Genomic DNA, 11,609 nt, shown 5'->3' with positions numbered 1-11,609 from the left:
CACAATGCCAAATGTTAGTGGGAAATGCGCATAATAAAAGCCATTGATGTACTATTTCACTATTTGGCAGTAAATAAGTTGATAACTAATTAATTATAATAAATAAAAGAATAATAAATTATATTATAATTATCATAACTAAAAATTGTAATAAAGTATAACTATTACCAAAAATAATTACAACTATAATAAATATAAATATTTATTAATAAGAAGTAATATTAATAAATAATAAGTAATAACAAGTATACTAATAAAATATAACAACGAAAAAAAATAAAATAGAAATAACTATAAAAAATTATAAAAATAATAGTAACAAAAAATATATATAAAATTGAACACTTACCCTCGAACACTCACTCTTTTGCTCTTCCCCTCTTTGTATTCTTCGACTACAAACGTTCCTAACCTACTCCTTCCTTTCTCTTTTCTTCTCTTGTCCAGATCTACAGTTTCTCCAATAACGTTACCAAAAAAAAAAAATGTATCAACCAAACAATCAAGTAGCATATACCCACCACCCTTATGTTCTTGGGCAATCTATGCCACCTTCAATTCATAATCCTTCATTGTCATACCCTCCTCAATTTGAATCTCTCTACTCTAACCCTTCTGTCTCTCTTCCTCCGGTTTTGGTCCTGGGCAATATCCATCAAATACTCCGGGTTTTGGAGCACAACCTGTTTATTCAGACCCTCCTCAATTTCAATCTCTCTACTTTAACCCTTCTGTTTCTCTTCCTCCGGGTTTTGGTCCTGGACAATATCCATCAAATACTCCGGGTTTAGAAGCACAACCTGTTTATTCGGACCCGGGTGTTGCTTCAGCAAATTGGGTTGTCAGACAATCTGCCCCTGTTACTTATTCTGTGGTATGTTTTCGTTTTCTCTGAAAAATGGATAGTTGTTGAAAGTTTGGTTGTTGTTTCTGATTGAGTTTATGATTTATGATTGAGTTTCATGTGTTCTTGATGGAGTAAAGGATAAACATGTGTACTCAACTATGGGTATGTTGCATACCTTTAAAAAAATGACTTCCTCTTTCTCTGTGTACTCAATTATACTGTAATATTTTCAACATTTCCTTCTTTTGTTATTATTAATAATTATACTACAAATTAATTTATTAATTTATAGTTTCTGCAGATTCTTATTTTTAATAATTCGATTATTATCTTATTTTTATTTAGATTATGTGATATTCATCTGATCCAATCTTTGCAAATTACTGTTTGTGAAATTCGAAGTTCTGTATTTTGTTTCTTTCTGATTTATTTTCACCATTTTTGGTAAATGCTGATAATCGGACTGTACATCACAACCTTCCAGAGATAAGAAAAACCGAAGAACCATGGTGTGATGTTTGTAAAATCAGCTGCACGAGCAATGATTGTCTTAATATGTACTTAGTGGGAAAGAAACACCGGAATAACTAACGTAAGCTCCAGAACCCCATTAATTAATATTGTCTCAACTGTTGCTTCATGCCCTTAATTATGAGCGCTGCTGCTCCTTATGAAAGCTGATCTCAATGCTCTCCCTCACCCCACTTAGCTCTTTCTGGTTGTATTATCTGTCTTTAGTTGTCTGTTTTAAAAACAATATTAGAAGCATAGTAGTATGGTACATTGGTTGGACTATGTTCAGAGAATGCATTTTGCATATAAGCTATTCTTTGGACATCAGGATGTAATAGTTTAATGATCGTTTAATGATCGATTCTGCTGCATAATGTGTATTAGTTGTGGTTGATTAAGTGTCAAAGGTTATAGTACTAATTAAAAACATGGAAATGTCGGACTGCTACACTTGGTATCCACATTACATTTATAACCTATGACTTAATATACATTTAGCATTTATATTAAACACATAGATCTAAATTCATACTACCTATTATTTCATATTTACATCCCTACATGTAATTATTTCAGGGTATTGTTTGGGTAAAAAATTAGAAGTATTCTACCAAAAACAAAAAAAGAACACCATATGGCCAAATTTTTCAAATTAGAATATTGACCCAATTTTCTTGGACATGTAAAATATTAAAAAAAAATATATATATCATGGTCATACTAACTGAGATGAATATACTTTATACTAGCAAACAACCAAGGTCAAAGTTAATGTACTCCGTATATCTAAATATATAAAGGTAGCATAAAACAAAGTGCTTGTTTGATTTACCAAAATAAAATGATATAAGTTGGAATTCCTAAATACTTTGTACAATTTTGAATAGTTTTTTTGCTTAACACTACAAAGAAGAAATTAAGGGAGTAGAAACTTTTAGGAAATTGGACTATTTACAAACATGTGATGTTTTAATTTTATTAATTTTGTGGGTGTGAATGAGCCACTGTACAAAGGCAATGAAAATTATAAATAAGGGAGAGGGACTAAAACTTGTGACTTATCATAAAAATATACAATAAACATATGAGTTTATTAACCTAACCCCCTCGGTTAATAGAAATTAACATGAATTAGATTTTTTTAAAGTTTCTACCTCATATGTTATGATCATTTTATAAAAACCGTGCAATATCAAGTAAAAGTAACATTTCATACGGAGTGTAAAAAATTCCATGAATATTAACCAACACAAGCACATTGTTACAATTTGTACATATTTTATTGGTCCATAACTAAATTCCTTTTTCCATGTCTTCTACAAACCAGTCAATCATTGAGTTTTCTAATTAAATTGATGAAACTATGAGTTTAAGTAATCAAGTTTCATCAATTTAGTTACATATTAATCACAATTTATTGTCTGAAATTGCTTACGTATAAACCACATATGTTTTGGTTGTTTTCTATGCAACGAATAATGAAATAATTGGCGGCAGAGGCAGTTATGATGCATTAAAATTGTGGCTTTTCAAAATTATGGATTTTCAAAATTGTGCCTTTTGCATTTCTCTTTCTAACATTGCTTCATTTATTGTGTTTTACAGACCTTTCAATTCTCATAAGGGGTTTTCTTTTTAAACCCTTTTAGTTTTCTTTTCAGTTCTCCATTTTCTTTGAAATTTTTGTGGTTTCTCCAAATTATTTGAAATCTTTTCCTCTTCTCCTACGAGCAACGAAACCATGGCTAACAACAGGGAAGTGAGTGAGTTGAAAGCGCAACTTGAAGTGTTGTACGTTGAATTGGCTGAAATAAGTGCGCAGGAGAAGGTTAAGGGAGAAGAATTGGCTGAAATTCGTGCGCAGGGGAAGGTTAACAAGAAGAATTGGCTAAAATTAGAGCGGCACATACGACAAAGTTATAAGAAGCGAGGGTTTTGTCGGCCCAGTTGCAGCGGCTTTGGGACCAGCGCATTGCAGAGCTTTATGGGCAAGTTGATGAAATCCGTAGAAGGGGTTTGGCAGGTTATGGCGGAGATGGGTCGGCTGTTGAAAATGTGGAACCTGTTGAGAGGATTATTCAACAGGACATGGGTGAAAATGTGGCTAGGAATGTTGGTGTTCGAGGAGGTCATGTAGAACAGAGGGATGATGGTGGTGTTGGAGGAGAACCTGTAGAACAGAATGAGGTTGGCGGTGTTGATGATGATATGGAATGCATAGTTTAATATAAGAATCACCATAGATCTTCTTTAGTATTGTTTTTAACTTGCGTATTTGTGTATGTGTGTTTGTCTTTGTATTCGTGTATTAATATGTGTGTGAATTATTTTGATCTTGTGTTATTTTCCTTGTGTGTAGCCTCTTCCTAATCATTGGAAATCTTTTGCTTCTGTTTTTCGGCTCCTGTTCGTGTTCAACGTGGTCCTGGAGGGCCAGCGTGGAATGTGGAATTGCTCGGTGCTAATATTAGTGACACTCGTGGTGTATTCATGTATTCTGGTTGGGAGAACTTTGTGGCTGACAATGATGTTGAGCATGGTGATATTCTGAGTGTGCGTTATGTTGGTTAGGGAGTTTTCCATATTACTGTGTTAACTGTTGTTGATGATGATGACGACGATGCTGATAACTAGGATCTGTTTTGTGCCTGTGAGGCTGTGACTAGTTTTGAACTTTTAGATCAAGCTCTTGTTTTGTTAGTGAAAGATTTGGTTTTTATTGGCCTGTACAACAATTTGAACATTTCTTTACACTTAATGAAGTACCTAATGAATTGTGAGATGTTGATGTCCTTCTATGCTTTTGCGTTAATGATCTCTTGACATAATGTGGCTATTTCCAGTATCTATTTACAAAAATTTGTGTTGGATGCTATATATTTTATAATTGTAGGCTTGTAGCTATATTCTGTTGTAGTTCATAAACTCTCTCCTGACGGAAGTTGTTCTGCTATTGGGGCTTTTTAATGGAATATGCTAGTAAGAAATCAATTTGTTCTCCTGAGGATGATGATAACTAAGAAATCAATTGTTTCACATATGATGTGGTTGAAGTCAAGGTTTCTTGTTTCTAGACATTACTTCTTACTTGATGCTTCGTCTTTGTTTACACCCTAACTACTGTAATTTGAATTTGAAGTGATAATAATGGACTTCATATGATCTGCTTAAAGTCAAGGTTTCTTGTTTCTAGACATTACTTCTTACTTGATGCTTCCTCTTTGTTTACACCCTAACTACTGTAATTTGAATTTGAAGTGATAATAATGGACTTCATATGATCTGCTTAAAGTCAAGGTTTCTTATTTCTAGCCTTTAAGTGAAGATAGATATAAGCTAAGGTAAGCGTTTTATAGCTTTAATATTTGCTGTAATTTGAATTTGAAGTGATAATAATGGACTTCGTATCACCTACTTAAAGTCAAGGTTTCTTGTTTCTAGCCTTTAAGTGAAGATATATATAAGCTAAGGTAAGTGTTTTATAGCTTTAATATTTGGTGTATGTGATTGCAGCTTATTTCAAGACCTTAGCCTTGAGATATAAATGTCGTATATTTTTGGAACATATTAGCTTTAATATTTGCTTAATCTGCAACTTATTTCAAGACCTTAGCCTCTAGATGTTTTTTCTTTTAAATAAAAAAAATTATCGCTGGAAAAATGCATGGATTTTCACTACCTTCCCTCATTAAATCATTTAATGACTGGCAGGCAACCCTTTTAAAGTCTTTTAATTTTTAACGGTTTTCAAAAGATAATTATGCCCCCTTGTTTTACGCGTCATTTGCATGCATCTGAATTGAGAAGTCTTTGAGAAGTCTAATCACATCACTTCACACACTATCTTTCAACTTCCCACTCCTTCTCAACCTTCATCTCTCTCCTCTTTTTAACTCTCACTTTTTCTCTCTTCCCCTCATCTCTTTCACTTCTTCAAAGCTTCAATTTATTTTCATCAATGGCTCCCAAACGTAAGTCGGTTGCCTCAAAACCCTCTTCCTCTAGGGCATCCAAAACTCGTAGTTCATCAAAGGCAAGTCCTAGTGTTCCATACTTCGAGCCATCACATCCAGCCTCATCTTCGTCCTCAATTCCTGCTGCTGTAACTCCTGGAACTCCAATGCCGCATGAGGTAAACTCTTCGATTCCTCTCTCTTGGTTTAAGAATAACGAGACTCACGGAAAATGGAAAGATGGATTTCATTCCAGAAAAATTTGTTTCTCTGAATTGATGGACACTGATTTTATTAATTCTTCTAAATTAAATTGTCTTAAACAATTTTGTTCATCTTCTCTATTCAAGCTTTGTACTCTTTCTGACTTAGCTTACCCCCGCCTTACCAGACTCTTCTATATCAATTTGTCTGTAACCAAAGACCGTGGGGAAGTCTATTTGTTTTCCAAAATTAAAGGTATAGATATTTCCCTCGATTCGGCTACTCTAGCCCAGATTCTCGGCACTTCCTCAAATCTCTCAAGGGATTCCTATCCTTTAAGGGCAGAGTGTGTTTCCAAAGCAAGGGAACAAATTTTGCTTCCTAACCTTCCCTCTTCCTCCCGTCAATTAACTCACTCTTCTCTAAAATTGGAACCTAAAATCATTTTTACTTATTTGGTGCGTTCCATTATCCCTCGTACGAATTCGATAGAACTTTTGACTGATGAGGCATTGGAAATTATGTTTCTGCTTTTGAATGGGTATGATCTTTATTTACCCTTCATTACTCTCAATCACATGGTGCATTGCGCTTCTTCGTCCAGAGTTACACCTTTGCCTTATGCTAATCTTCTTTCCCGTATCTTTCAATACTTCTACATCCCTCTCGAAGATGAGGAAGTTGAGCGTCTCTCCTCTCCTAAAATTGGTCAGGACACTCTTTCTAAGGTTGGCATTTTCTTTTTTCCAAATGGGTCCTGGAAGTTACGCTCCGAGTTGACTCAAGAAAAGTTCGCTGCCTTGCCCTCTTTTCTTTCTAAAGGGAAAGGCGTAGCTGATTCTTCTGTGTCTTCTTCACGTATGGATGCCTTAGAGTTTAGCTTAGATGAACTCTGTCGTGACACTATGTCACAATTTCTAGCCCTCGATGCAAAATTGGACCAAACTCATGAGCTGTTGGCAATTGTTAATGCCAAAGTTAATCAGCTTTTCCATCTCTGTGCTCTCAACTTCACTACTACTGGCAGTATCATGCCCCTACATGAGGATGTTGCTGAGCATGCCCGTGAAAGATCTGCCAATGTCCTTCTCAACTGTGAGTGTTCTGTGTGTAATCGTCCTATTCTTAGACCTTCAGTTACTGAGCCTTCTATTATCACAGTGGAAGAGTATGGGGTAGTTAAGAAATACCGAGCTGAGGAGCAATGGAGGCTAGATGAAATGGAGAGGGAAAAGACCATGAGAGAAGCTCACAGGCGCTTTGTCAACAGGGCTCGTGCTGATGTTCGTCACAGGCAAAGCTAGAAGTGATTTGATACTACTGTCAAGGCTTGTTGGGCATCTATTTCTGTATTTTTATTTCTGTGTTTTAACACAATGTTTTTCAACTTCTTTTGTTCCAAAAATTTTCTTATCTCCTTGCTAGAATTCAAAAAGGGAGAGAAAACATAATATTGCTATGATATGACTGCTGGTTAAAGTATGTTGTTCTGTTTTGTTTAGTCTTATTTGTATATGCAGGTTTTATTGCTTGGATTATTATTGTACGGGTTGAAAGTTATAATCTGCTTTATTTTCAAAGTTTGTTTTTTAAGTTTTGAACTGAATCTCGAAGCCTTGAATTTAAAAGTGAATCAGTTTATTCCGCCTTAAAACGGAATTCAAGACCTTGAGATTCATATTGAACCCCCCTTTCAAGACCTTGGGCTGCACGAATTGGTGAATTTGTGTGTACGTCGAAGTTCAGATTTAATATGTTGTCACAGAGGATTATTTAAGGCCACTTTGATTGCTTTGTTTAAATGTTTGAATATATTTGTGAAGTTAATGTTTATCTTAAAGTTTAAATGTTTATCTGGTTTAATACTAAACTTGCTTCTAGATTCAAACGTTAGTTTTGAAGACTAACAACTACTGTACGAAAAATTAAATGGCTAACTTAAATTTCAGCTCTGTACAACACCTACATCAACAAACACAAGAATTATCAACAACACACACAAGCAACAATTGTATTTACTAGGTCTCTTAAAGATGGAAATCCTACGGGTTGACGGGTCTCATTTATTTCATACTTATTCTACTTTTCTTTAATTCGCAATATTACATTCTTTGCAAAAGTTTTGAACTAAATCTAAGTTTTGAACTAAATCTCAAAGCCTTGACTTTGAAAGACCTTGACATTTTTTCCATACAACCCAGTAAACCTTGACATACAATAGTTTTTTTTTTTATTTTTTTATTTTATTAATACAACAAACAATTGGAATATTAATCCAAATGATATTCCGTCAATTGACAAACTGAATATTGAGTATTCAACAAAACTGAAAATAAGAATATCCAAATCTTGCAAGATTATTCCAGAACCCTGATTACACATTCCAAACTGAAATGAAATACAAATAGAAATACAAATAACTGAGTTCATTGATCTGTTAGCTCAAGCATTCGGCCGCTCCTTTGCCTAGCCTTGAAGTTAACCCTAGTGGTAAATCATGCATCTACATCCAAACAAAGTTACTTCAGATTCAGAGTACACAGGTGAAACAACTACTTTAAGATCAAACCTCACATTATTCACTCCAGCTTGTAGGGGTCCAACACTATCCCTTGCATCCCTTGGGTGTTGTTCACCGTAAGCAACATCCAATAGCTTGAACCACACAAAGAAATACAAATGGAAAAAGGTTACTCTAAACCATATTTGATTGAAGCAGAACACTATGCATACTATGTTTCATATAATAAAACAAATACGAAAGTGCTTACCCCTAGTTTCCCGTAGTCGTCGAACAGCAATTTGTCTGATTTTGCTGCCTTCCCAATCTGCTGCATAGTCCACACTTTAATTCTTGGAAAAAAATCTCACTGAATAGGATCCCGGTCCAAGTAAAATATCTGCCAAATTGTAAAAGCAAAACAAGAAATTACTAAACCAAAAAAGCACAAGAAAAAACAAAACAAGCAACAACACACTGAACATATACTACGGCAAATATTGCACACCCGGTGCATACACTGGCAAACCCATTAGCAGAGAAACGTCGAGCAAAATTTTGTACGCTCTCCAGCATTTTCGACAACACTAAAGAATACCAATCGTACTCAATTGCCTCCATAGCACAATTTACTGCAGGTAGTAGGTCAGACGCAAGTCGGGGAGACTGCGTGGGACACAACACCATCTCCAAAGCAATTATCAAGAACAACGTCTTGAATTCCTCTTCCTCTCCAGCATCAAAGTACCCCTCCAACCGATTCATCATATCTGAACTTAATGGTATGCCTACAGAAGTGTATACCTGACTAGATTGTCCACCAGACTTGGACTCCCACGATTTACCATACTTTAAAAAAATTCTCTGAACCTTTTCATGCACAATCATGTTGGGTCATGGTTTTAGTACAAGGAACAGTTCTAGAACCCATTGGTATCCCTAGTACCCACCGATCCTGATTCTTTGAAAACCAAAACTCAAGACCGTTGGTACTTCTAAGTATTTTACTGATTGGATTCATCCGTGTCATCACCCAGTATGCCAATTGTCTTGGTAAATGCATATCTAAAGCAAGAGGTAAAAGACTACCAAATCCCATATCACAAACCCAACGTCTTCTCCTGTCATCAAATTTCTGACATATGCGCCCAAATGACTCAATGCGGCAATTCATGTTAGGAGGCTGCCAATGAAATTACAGTAATTAAGTTAATATCCCACACCAACTGACCACTGAATCAACAAGCAAACTTACCCGACTTTTGGCCTTTGAATGTCCAGCCGTCACCTACGCTCTACCTTTGACAGCCCCTCCATAACTTAATATGTCATCCTAAGCACACCAGTAACTTAATTCATGCATAAACCTTAATCATGCAAAAACACCAATTTCACACGCACAGAATTCCATATTGTAGTACCTTAAACAATTCTGGATATAAATGCATGGTCTTCTGCTCACATACCTTACTCTTCTTACTGAGCCCATACCCTCTTCATCGTCAGCCTCAACCTTCATTACCAAAACATAAAACCATAATTCAAAACATAATCACATCCCCAGCCTAAAGAAATATATCTAAAAAAACCCTCACCATTGTACGTTTACGCTTACCATTCCCCGCTGACATTTTAATAATCCTGTCAAGAATGAATACATCAAATACGGTGTGTTAACTACATTACACACAATACTCAATCTAATCGGATCTACCCACAATCAATCATAACAAATCGAAACTCGATACGATTTCACACCATAACACAATATCACATATGTAGAATGAATAATGAGCACCAATGTATGAATAATTCACCTCATTCCATCAAATGAACATTTCATAGCAGCATAATTGCACGCATCTACATCCAATTAATATTACCTTAACATGGTGGCAATAATTCCATTGTTTAATTGTTGTAGATAATCGCACCAATTCCACTATTTCATTCCAGATAATATAATAAATTAAAACAATTAAAGTCGAAGTAATACCACTTTTACCTTTGGTTTTGCATCTGCAACCCTAAAAAAATTCGAACTGAAGCTGCAACAGCCTCGCCGAAATAATTCTGTCAATTGAAACAATCAACGTACCGAACATCGACCCTTAACCCTAAAACATTCGAAAAAACAACAAGCCAAACAAGAACCCAAGTTCGAATTGAACTAGAATCAGAAAGAACTTGGATAAACCAAGAATTCGAGTTGGGACCTCTTCGAGTTGAGTTGAGTTTCGCCCAGAATTCGAATCGGACCTCTTCAACTTGAGATTCAAAGAATTCTAATTGAAAACCCAGAATTCGTGCCTTCTTCGAATTTGGTTTCTTCGACTTGAGTTTCGCCCAAATTTCGAGTTTTCATGAAAACTCCATAAACGTTGAAGTTTAACAGCGTCGACTGTGAGATACCCACAAGTAATACAACTGGCAAACCAAGTAAAACACGTCAGAAAAATGAGGCCACATCACACATTCAGCAAATGACTTATATGAGGTGCAATGTCGGTTATACCCCCGTGAGAAACATAAGTTGTTTCTCATTCTGAGAAATAGGGGCCTCCTCATTATTTAGTGAATGGGACAAGTATTTGTCATGGATAATTTACCCTTTTTTGGGTACTCGAATTCCCCATTGTTGTTTTCTTGTCACCCCTAAGACTCTAATGACCTCTAATTGTGGTGATCAATGAAGAAACAAAATGAAAATGAGGACAGGCTGAGCGAATTACCAGATGATATTGCTGTCTCCATCCTATCCCTTGTTGACAGAAAAGAAGCAACAAGAACTTGCATCCTTGCGAAAAGATGGAGATATATGGAGACTTATTTCACACAGTGGCGGACTTGGGCTTAGACCTGGTGGGTCAAGTGACTCACCAGGCCCAAAAAAAAATTTTAAGTTATTTTTAAAAAAAAAAAATTAAAATCAGTTTTCCCCAAAAAAACCAAACACGAATTCAGTTCAAGACTTCAAGCCCTAGCCTTCTTCTCTTCGCGACTTCGCCTCATCTCCATTCTTCAGTTCGCCTCTTCGCTTCGTCCCAGCCAGGCAGCCACCGTTCTCTTCGCCTGGTGGTCGGATGTCGGTGGTCGTGGACTCCGTCCTCTTCGTGGCTTCTCGCATAGTCGCATAATCGCATTTCGAAATCGCTACTCGCTAGTAAGTTGATTTCTAATTTTTATTTTTAATTTCTAATCTTCAAATTAATTCAGTCTAATTAGTTAATTTTATTAAACTTTGGTTGATTTGTTAATTTGTAGTTGGTTGTGCTGCTGAATTGGCGAATTGCTGTCTTGCTGAGTGCGTGCCTCGCCTGAGACTTGAGTGCTGCCGACTGCCGTGCTGCGGTGCTGGCCGACTGCCCGTGGCCCTATTGCAGTGCTGCTCCGCCTGCTCCGCTGCTCGCCTCCGCCTAGCAAGGTAGGTAATCAACTAATCATCAATTGATTCTTTTTGTGAAATCTGTTTTGTGTAATTGTGTTTTGTGTAATTGTGTTTTGTGTAATTGAAATCTCTTGAACTTATTACTTATGTGAAATCTGTTTTGTGTAATTGTGTTTTGTGTAATATGTTTATGTGATTATGTCA

Source organism: Chenopodium quinoa, unplaced genomic scaffold (assembly GCF_001683475.1).
Source record: "Chenopodium quinoa cultivar QQ74 unplaced genomic scaffold, ASM168347v1, whole genome shotgun sequence".
Lineage (NCBI taxonomy): Eukaryota > Viridiplantae > Streptophyta > Magnoliopsida > Caryophyllales > Amaranthaceae > Chenopodium > Chenopodium quinoa.
Note: the sequence above shows the minus strand (reverse complement) of the source record.